Raw genomic sequence first — 10,826 nt, 5'->3', positions numbered from 1 at the left:
CAATGGTGTTAGTAGTGGTAGTAATTATTACCTTATTATCATTATTATTCTCCTCATTATTATTATTATGTTATTATATAAGCCACATAAAAAAATATTATTTGATCAAAGAAAATGTAAACTATGTAACACTCTAGAGGATGAATTCCAATACTTATTTGAATGTCCCCTATACCAAAAAATTAGACAAATGCATATCGAGGATACCTAACATACTAAAATTTAGAGAATTATTCCAATCTGAAAATATGTGGATAGTTTTAACAATGTTTGTTTTTAAAAGTTAAATAAATATACAGCGTACTGTATCAACTCTGGCTGTATCATGAAAATGATATTATATAAAATCTGTTATTATGAATAAGAATTGACTTAGTAATAGATCTGCTACATGTAGACAATTCTTATATCATGTCATTGATATGTTTGCAAGTAACAATTGTATTATTAGTGTATACTAACAGGCAGGCTACCTGTATATAAGTAAAGTTTACCATATATTTAAGACAGGCATGCATTAATTGTTAACTCGCTGACACCATTTTAAAACTTACTGTAAGATACAAATATAAAAATTCATATTATAAGTTCAAAAGCTCATAAACTGGAATATTGTTTTGCTTAATAATGTTGATTGACTATATCGTATTTGTAAATTGTGTTATTTATAGTTATTCAATTAGAGTACCATTTTCTGTAGTATATTGGACTTATTATTTCATAACTATATATTTTGTATTGTTCCTAAATATTCCATAATTGTCATGTTTTATGAATTGCAAATTTGCTAATAAACGAATTAAAACAAAAAGAAACTGTTTCTTCATCATATATTTCTGTTTGATTTTATCAACATGTATTCTATTTACAGTAAATAGGAGACAAACATTATGTCGCAATAATCTAGGTCATATCCAAAGATGATAAAAATGAATATATATCGATCACAAGAAGTGATTCGGATGTCGCATCAATCTATAAGTTTCCAAAAATTTGGGATATGAATGCAAATATTTCCTCTTCCAGGAAAGTTTTGAAAACTGTAGCATGCCGATGCATATGGAAAATATAAATACAATATATAATCTCATCACTTTAAGACATGTTCACGAACAATATTTTTATTCTTAGAGTCCTAGTATAGTTTCCAAAAAGTAACTTATTAGCTATTTGCCAGAGCCATCTTTTACTTCTGTTGCTTTTTGGCAATTGATAAAGTAGCATTTATTAAGTATTTTGTATGGAAGTCAAGTTAATATTTTATCTATATTTTTTTACCTCACATTTTGATATTCAGCCCTGCTTTCAACAGGTGAGATGCACGTGGCAAAACTTACATGCTATTCAGTTACTATTATGAAAGTGATCCGCTGTTTTGTAGATGGTTCGCGTTCATTGAACGCCGCAACGCGCCTTTCCTTGTTGATCTTGTTTATCATTTCTTATATCAGCTATGGATCTCTTCAGCACACATGAAACTCGACTAGAATTTTGTTCAGCAATTCTTTTATGTTGAGCCTATTCTCAATAAATGTTTCAATAAAGGTTTGTTTTTGTTTGAATATTAGGCATCGTTTGGTGGAAACTCTGTATTTGGAGTCCGTTTTGCGACACATTCTCAATATATATTGCATATTTTGGGCACACCATAACCCATGACGGCAAGTATATCTTGATGAAGACGGCATAAAAATCCGAACAATATGGGTAAATAAATATAAAGGAAAGCCAGGAGAGTAGAATCACATTTCGATTTTCCTATAAGGAGCTTTGTATTTTATATAAATGTTTAAAATGTTGAAAACTCACAATGTGACTTATCTATTTTCTCCTTCAAATATCGACTTAAAGCTCACATGTGGAAAAGTGGAAATTCACTACATCTTTTACGATGATTAATTTTGATATCCATATGGGGTTCCACCCTCCGTGAGTGTAGAGAAGATTATATTGTGATGTTCTGATTAAATCTTCAAAGCCCATGTGTCTTATGATAAACACATTGGTGTAATCATGTACATGTATGTAATGGTATCTTATTTTTTATGTCAGTATACAATGCATTGAATGCAATGTGATAGAATTATAATAATCTATACAAAATTAATATTACAAACAGTTAGATAAAGATCAAAGCGTTAACTTTCAAATATTAGAATTTGTTAAATAAAAATCAGAGGGTGAACATTCATTAATCTTAATATCTTTATTAACATTCATTATGTAAAATGTCAATAATGTTGGTTATTTTATTATCAATCAACGGTCTATTCAAATTAGTAACAAAAGTATGGGGTCATGTTCACTCTTTAAAATTAATATCTGGGGTTTTGTCCACTCTATAAAATTCATGTGTGGGGTTTTGTCCACTCTATAAAATTTTGAGGTGTGCGTTTTGACGTATGGTGTTTTGTCCGTCTTCCGGTACTACTATGTGTTATTTCTTCTCATGACAAATTTAAGGACACATGGCAGATTTCACATGTGTACAGCCAAGGACTGACTATCGATTCACGAAATTATCTCGTTGTTAAATTGTTCATATAATTCTATTACGGCGGCAAGGGTAAACAACCTTCTTGTTGTAATTGGTCATGCATGCAATCTTATATACATGTATAAGTAACAGTTAACAGTGTGATTTACTAATTTGCATAAGTATACGATTGTCCGATAGGTATTTTAGTTTGAATTAGTCATGAAATGATCTTCCATTATAACACCTAACGTGTTAGTATGTTGACATCAAACTGAAGACCAAATGCAGATTAAATAATATCTTAAGCCACATTTTTTACTACTGATATTCATCTGCACTATAGCGTAACATTTTTTTCTTTTTTTTTCAACATTCCATTTATATTGTTCCCCAAACACATGCTCTATATTTTTTCATTTAAATATTATGTTTCTTTTTTTTCTTCCGTATTTGTTTTCTGTTTGTTTAGTTATTGGCGTCCGCGCCGAAGCGCGGCGCTCTTATGGAATGAGATCAGATTTTGAGAAAGGGCGAAAGCAACTTCTCGAGTCTTTTAGTCGGTCATAATAAATGCCGAAAATTCCGATCGGTATGAGGGTGCTTGATTATTAAATAAGAATGAAATGTCGCGATATGTTACAATGAATTTTCGCAATGCAAACATTTACAAATGAAATAACCTTTTCCGTCAATAAATCGCGCTCTTCGGGGTTTTTTATTTATCATTTTGTAGTACACAGTCGGTTATCATGTCATGGTATGTTATTGTTGTACATGTATCCTAGAATGATCAGTTGATGACCTAAATATTCCAAAAACCTATTTATAGATATATCTTTTTATCACTCCTATCGGTAAATGCCGGTCTCTCCCCGGTCTATTTTGACCAGGATTTACTAGTGACCGGCGAATAGTACCACACGTTATATTGTCCGGTCTCTCCCGGTTTTGGAGTAGATGTTTGATATCGTTACAATTAGAAAAAAAAAAACAATAGCATGTTTCATTTTATCTATATGAGATAAAAACAATAAATATGTACACGGATTTATATGTAATATAAATCCGTGATATGTACAATAATTGAGAAAAAGGTACATTTTTTATGGTATTAAAATGACATTATCAACTTTGAAACATTTTATTTAATTATTCAATTTGTTATCCGTGTTTAGTAAAGATGCCGAGGAATTATTCAAAGTTACAAATTAGATTTCATGAATTATTCAATTGATCGATAATTTAAAAAATGATAAAGAAAAATACAATGTACATGTACATGGTTTAAGAATAAAACAATATTATAGATTGAAAGATAACCATAATTTACTGACTTTTTCCAGTTAAGCTTTGACTTATAATCGTCGGTCAATATGACAATTGAATTCCTAAAATTTATTTTACAATTTTAATAAAAAAGAGTAGTAAAAACTCAGTATTAAAATAGCACATAAACACAAAAAAGAATAAAAGAAAACAATATTCATAAAATTTGTATTTTTTTTAAATTAAAATTAATAGATATTACAATTATTGTATAATAAACAATTATGCTCAACATGATCAACATGGTAATATAACCAGTGTCATATTTTTACTAACTTAAAGTGTGAACAGATACCTTAAGGTGACAACAGACACTTTTCGTGGTACTCACATAAATGTCATTTAAACCAACTTATTTCAGTAATAATTGTTTATTTATTTTATCTTTGTGCATTAAATGTCGTTGATTATCATAAAAAATAACATATTTGAAAAAAATGCCTTTGTAAATGATTGATTTTTAATAAAAATCCTAAAATTTTAAATCGTCATATCAAAGTCATTTTTTATTTTTTTGTCATCAAACTTTTGGAAAATAAACATACTTATAATATCTGGGGAACCGTGTCTCAAATTTTTTCTATATTTTCTCAAAAAAAAAATTACGTAACGTCAAACGTTTTATGCGACTTTTTTCACCATACATATTACGTAATGAAAGATAATTAAGTCGCTGATTGAGCAAACAAAAATCCCTGACACGGTTCCCTCCGTAAATGAATTCCCTTCCATGTGCTTTAAACCGCATGTTAATTGCTTGATTATTAAAAAGTTATGCCGATTCAAAGTTAGTCCGACCCGGATCAAACGAAGTGTCTTCGCTAATAGCGATAACATGTACATAATAAGGGACAAATGTGTGGTACGTGTTGATCATGCGTTACACATATGGATTATAAATGATTGCATACATGTATATCCGTTGCTATTAATAACCACGATCATAAAGAAATAACAAGTAATATTCTAATCTCTAGCATGCCAATCAAAGTTCATAATGAACAATGTCTTTCGTCAGCTCATTCATAAGTGGTATACATTTCTGGTAGTTTATAAGAATATCTTGTCATCATATGTGTACTAGTTCATCTTCACTTGCTGCATTTCTTGCTTGGACGCCCTTTGATGCTTTGCATCAATGCTTTTCTTGTATTTTTTCATATTGTACTGTTTTTAAGTTCGAGGCTTCTTTTTTTTCTTGTCTTGTCTATTGTAGACTATTATATTATATATGTTTGTGCTGTTACTTGTAGTCCATGGTCGCATGTTCAAAACCTATTCTTAGTTTTATTACCTAATGGGTAACGATTTAGCTTCATACAGAGCGAGCATTGGACTTTTTAACTGTAGAATTTAAAAGCTTCATAAGAATGAATTATATTTATCTCAATTATTCCCTGATATTTCGACTGAAAATATTTTTGCTTTACTTATTACTCTCAAGTTATATTTCAGTATATTTTTACGGAAAATTTTAACATGCGTCTTAAATCTAGAATTTGTATTTTTATTAATGATATTATTGATAAATTCAGGAGACGTTGAAACGAATCCGGGTCCTCTAGTTCAAACTTCTGATGAATCAAGCATATCAATTCTACATCTTAACATTAGGTCTATTAGAAACAAACTTGATTTTATAAAGGAAAACTTGTAAGACTACGATATTTTTTGTTTTACTGAAACACACCTTACAGACAGTATAGGAACCAATGAGTTATTACTAGAGAGTTCACACACTTGTGTTTATCGTAGAGATGTAACTGCTCATTCTAGTGGAATTTTTATTTATGTATCTGAAAATTTACTTTCATGTAGAAAAGTAGAGTATGAAATGCATTCTGTTGACGCAATATGTTTAGAAATTAAGTTTCGTGCAATTTCCTTTTTACTTTGTTGTGTATATAGAGCTCCCAGCAAACCCGTAGCTTTCTGGAATGATTTTGGAATAATGATTGACAATGCTTTAGATAAATATGAAAACATAGCAATTGTAGGTGACATAAATGAGAACCAACTAATAGACAATACCTATCTTAAACAAATCATGCTTTTATACAATCTTACAAATGTTATTTCGTCACCAACTAGAGTAACAAATTCAACATCTACACTTATAGACCCTATACTCATATCTGATGGTTTAATATGTTTACACAGTGACGTGTTACCAGTTCCTTCTAACATTAGCGACCATAAAGCAACAAATATATTTTTAAAATCTCCTTTAAGATGTCATAAAACAATAAAAAGAAAAGTCTGGTTATACAATAAAGCTGATTTTAATAGTTTAAATAACTGTATATCAAATACAAATTGGAATTTTATTAATAATATGAATATTGACGATGGTGCTGTTCTATTTACAGAAAAGTTAATCGAAATTACGGAGAAATTTATTCCACATAAAGAAGTAACAATTCGGCCGTATGATAAACCATGGTACGACTCTAAAATTAGATTATATTCAAGAAAAAGGGATAGACAAAAATCAATAGCAATTTCTACAAAAAATACTAACCATTGGACAATGTATAAACATTTAAGGAACAAAGTAAACAATCTAAAGAAAAATGCCAAAGAAAAGTTTTATTCTAATTTAGAGAACACTTTAATAGAAACAAATGCAAATAATCCTAAACAATATTGGAAGTTAATACGCCAGTTCATAAAAACAGAAAGATGTTCAGAAATTATTCCGCCTTTAAAGACTACAAATAACGATGGAACAGAATCATTATATTTCTCAGACTTAGAGAAGGCCAATTGCTTAAACCAATATTTTGCGTCCATTTCTCATTTAAACGATACGGACAAGACCCTTCCCACTTTAGATGATTACACGCATTCTATTATTTCTGAAATAGCTATAACCGAAAATGAAGTAATTGATATTATAAGGAATTTAGATGTAAATAAGGCAGTCGGTGAAGATCTTATAAGTCATAAATTGCTCAAAAATATATGTAGTACTGTGTGTAAACCCCTATGTTTATTACTAAATAGGTCATTAGCAGAGTGTATATTTCCTTCCATATGGAAATCCGCTATTGTAATGCCTCTTTTTAAGAAAGGTGATACAAATTTAACTTCAAATTATCGTCCGATTTCTTTATTAAGTTGTATAGGAAAATTAATGGAGAGAATTGTTTATAAACATATATACAATCATTTAATAGCCAATAATTTGATTTATTCAAAACAGTCAGGGTTCCTTCAAGGTCATTCAACGATTTTTTTCAATTATTAGATATATATCACCAAATAGTTAAATCTTTAGATGATAGAACATTTACTTGTGCAGTGTTTTGTGACATATCTAAAGCGTTTGACAGAGTATGGCACAAGGGTTTACTTCTGAAACTTCAGAAAAATGGTATCAAAGGTAACTTGTTGAAATGGATTGAAAGTTATCTAATTAATAGAAGTCAAAAGGTCTTTGTAGGGTCTTCTTTATCACAACCACTGACTGTAAACGCAGGGGTCCCCCAAGGCTCGTTGCTTGGGCCATTATTCTTCCTTGTGTACGTTAATGATATTGTAGAAAATTTGCTATGTATAACTCGTTTATTTGCAGACGACACCTCTTTGTCTTGTACAACATCATCAATATCCGATCTAGAAGGAATTATTAATCATGATTTAGCTTTGATAAACTTATGGTCTAAAAAATGGCTTGTAGATTTTAATCCTAACAAAACAGAAGCGATTATTTTTACTTTACAATCCAACGTTAACAATCCAAAATTACAATTTGATGGCATACCGGTAAAATTTGTTGAAAGTCATAAACATTTAGGCTTAACTTTTAGTTCTAATGGAAAATGGCACGATCATATTAAAAGTATAACATTATCGGCTTCTAAATTACTAGGTACAATGAGAAAACTGAAATATTCCCTTAACAGGGAAACCCTAAACCAAATTTACATTTCATTTCTTAGACCTCTTTTAGAATATGCTTCTGTAGTCTGGGATGGGTGTACAAATTATGAAAAAGATACGTTAGATAAAATACAGCATGAGGCAGCCAGAATCGTAAACGGCCTAACCCGTTCAGTTTCTCTCCAAAATTTATATAAAGAAATTAATTGGCTCTCACTATCTGATAGAAGAACGTACCAAAAACTTATTTTAACATATAGAATTCATAATGGAGACGTTCCTGATTATTTAAGTAATATTTTTCCAGAAAGAGTTCATAATACAACACCATACAATCTTAGAAACTCAGATGACTTTTGCAACTTTAAACAGACGGACTCATATATTTTCTTCTTCTTTTGTGCCTTCGTCCGTAATGCTATGGAACAACTTGCAACCTGAAACAAGATCTGTAGAAACTCTGTCACATTTTAAATCTCTATTAAAGAAATCAATCTTTCGATCTACAGACACTCCAAAATGGTACCTTACAGGTGAAAGAAAACTCTCAGTTTTACACTGCAGACTAAGAAATGCATGCAGTAACTTAAATTTCCACTTATTCTGCAATCACTTGTCACAGGATGCAAATTGTTCATGCGGTTATGAGATAGAAGATGTTAACCATTTTTTGTTTACTTGTCCGAAATATCGAAATGAGAGAATCGATCTTTTTAACGAATTAAGGCAATTTCACCCTTTAAATGTCCAATTACTTTTAGTTGGTAACAAAGAGTTGTCTTTAGAAAATAATAATAAAATATTTTTGACTGTTCAGCATTTCATAAAAGTAAGCAAACGCTTTTGATTTTGAAAACAAACCAGCACAATCTCAATAAATGTTAATGTATTTTGTTTCATTTTTGCAAAACAATAGACAAGATTCTTTTCTTTTCTTCTTCTATTTTTTTTTTATTCTATATTTCATTTTCTCAAAATCTATTTTTGAATTTGGTATATTCGGCAAATGTACATGTTTTCTAAGTCATTGTAACGTAAATTATATATATAAAAAAATCAGTTAACATTGTTAAATACTATTCAAACTAGAGAACATGTACAGCCATTCATCTTTTTTTTTCTTACATAAAATCATTTTTTAAAGCCAAGTACTATACACGTGTGAGTTTTGTTACTTCTATCTTAATGATAGTCATTCATTTAAAATATGTTATTGTAATTTATTGCATCAGGGAAGACCCGTTGCTAATGTTGAGAGAACATGTGGGTCAACCATTTTGCCAAATATTTCATGTCATTGTATTGTAACTGTCTACATGTATGTATATGTCTTATTTTTGGCAATAAAATATGTTTAAATCAAAATCAACCTTCTAGGTCCACGAATGCCCGCCACACACACAAAACGCGCGCGCGCATAAATGGGACTTGAGAAAATACTAATACAAAGGCTACCATTTTCATGTTTATAGAACAATCAAGTACATGTCGTACGATTTACTAACAAATCCATCTTATAAAAACAGTATAACTTGGTGCCTATATCTTAAATTAAGGAAATAATCAGTTAAACTCATATGATTAATAAAATTCTTCCGAATTTTAATTAAGATCCAAACTTTTTTCTCCTAATAATCGATAGATTCATACATTGACCCTTTATTTTTGCCATTATGCCCAATCATTTCAAATATATAGTAGATTCCGCTCAACTTTACAATGAAAAAATAATCATAATGTGAATTTAATAATTGTAATAATGATGATGATGATGTAATTGATAATATAATAATAATTACAATAATGATTAAATAGTAATCATAATGATAATAATAATAATTATAATAATGATAAAATAATGACAATTATATTTATAATAATTGCATTCATGATTAAATAATAATAATAATAATATTAATAATAATAATAATAATAATAATAATAATAATAATAATAATAATAATAATAACAATGATAATAATAATAATAATAATGATAATAATAATAATAATAATAATAATAATAATAATAATAATAATAATGATAATAGTAATAATAATAATAATAATAATTATAATTTTAATTATAGGTAGATAGATAGATCCCTATTATGACATTTTATTTTAATTGATATTGATCCCTACTCTGACCTTTTATTTAAGAAAACAATAGACTTAATAATAGCCACTGACATGTATTCTTTTGTTAATAAATAGATTGTGGCAAGTTCTCATTGTAATGCACTATTTTGATATTTAAATTAAGACAGGTTAATGTGCTTGTCGGGCTTATGAATAGAATACTTCCATGTGTCAAAATTAAGTGTCAGGAATTAACAAATTAAAGTAATTACATATATCCGGTAATCATTTTCACATGTCCTTTTGTTTCAGTAACTGCGTGCTCTATAAAAAGCCAATTTCTAAGTACTTTGACATTATATTAAAATAGTTGCATGATATGATACATAATAAGAACGAATTTATATCTCAATCGTTTATAAGTCAAAGTAACAAGAAGAAACAAACTACATTCGAAAGTTAACAAACCACGGGTAAATATATATCACTATTTGTAATTACGTTTTAACGATAAATTGAACACTGTTTTTATGTCATAAATTATTCTTGAATTGGCATTTAAATTTTAGTTTTACTTCAAAGAAAATTACTTAATTTTTTCACTTCATCTTTAATTTTGTGTACTTTATCACATTGTAGTGTATTTTAACAGACATATTTATGTTACAATTCTCCGATAATTCTTTAAATAAAATAGGAATGTCATCAGTATAATAATCATTATTCGAAATATGGAGTTAGTTTTGACATTTACGTTCCAATAATTGGAAGCTGATACCATACTTAAAATTTCAGTAACAATACTGGATATACAAAGGGGATTAAAATTTACTTGTTTATCTTATAGGATTCAAGAACTGTATTGTGAAACAGAAACATGAGCAGGAGAACAGAAAAAAGCAGTTGTTGAAATGTGATGTCTGCGAATACAAAACGGCAAATATAACCCACTTAATAAGGCACACGAAAATGCATACTGGTGGTCAAATAATTCAATGCGATATTTGTTTTCAACTGTTCTCACGAAACTATTTTCTTAAAACGCACATGTCAAT

This window comes from Ruditapes philippinarum, unplaced genomic scaffold, assembly GCF_026571515.1.
Source record: "Ruditapes philippinarum isolate M1 unplaced genomic scaffold, ASM2657151v2 ctg3699_1_1_1_1, whole genome shotgun sequence".
NCBI classification, from domain to species: domain Eukaryota; kingdom Metazoa; phylum Mollusca; class Bivalvia; order Venerida; family Veneridae; genus Ruditapes; species Ruditapes philippinarum.
The sequence above is the reverse complement of the archived record's forward strand: the minus strand, read 5'-3'. Positions refer to the sequence as shown.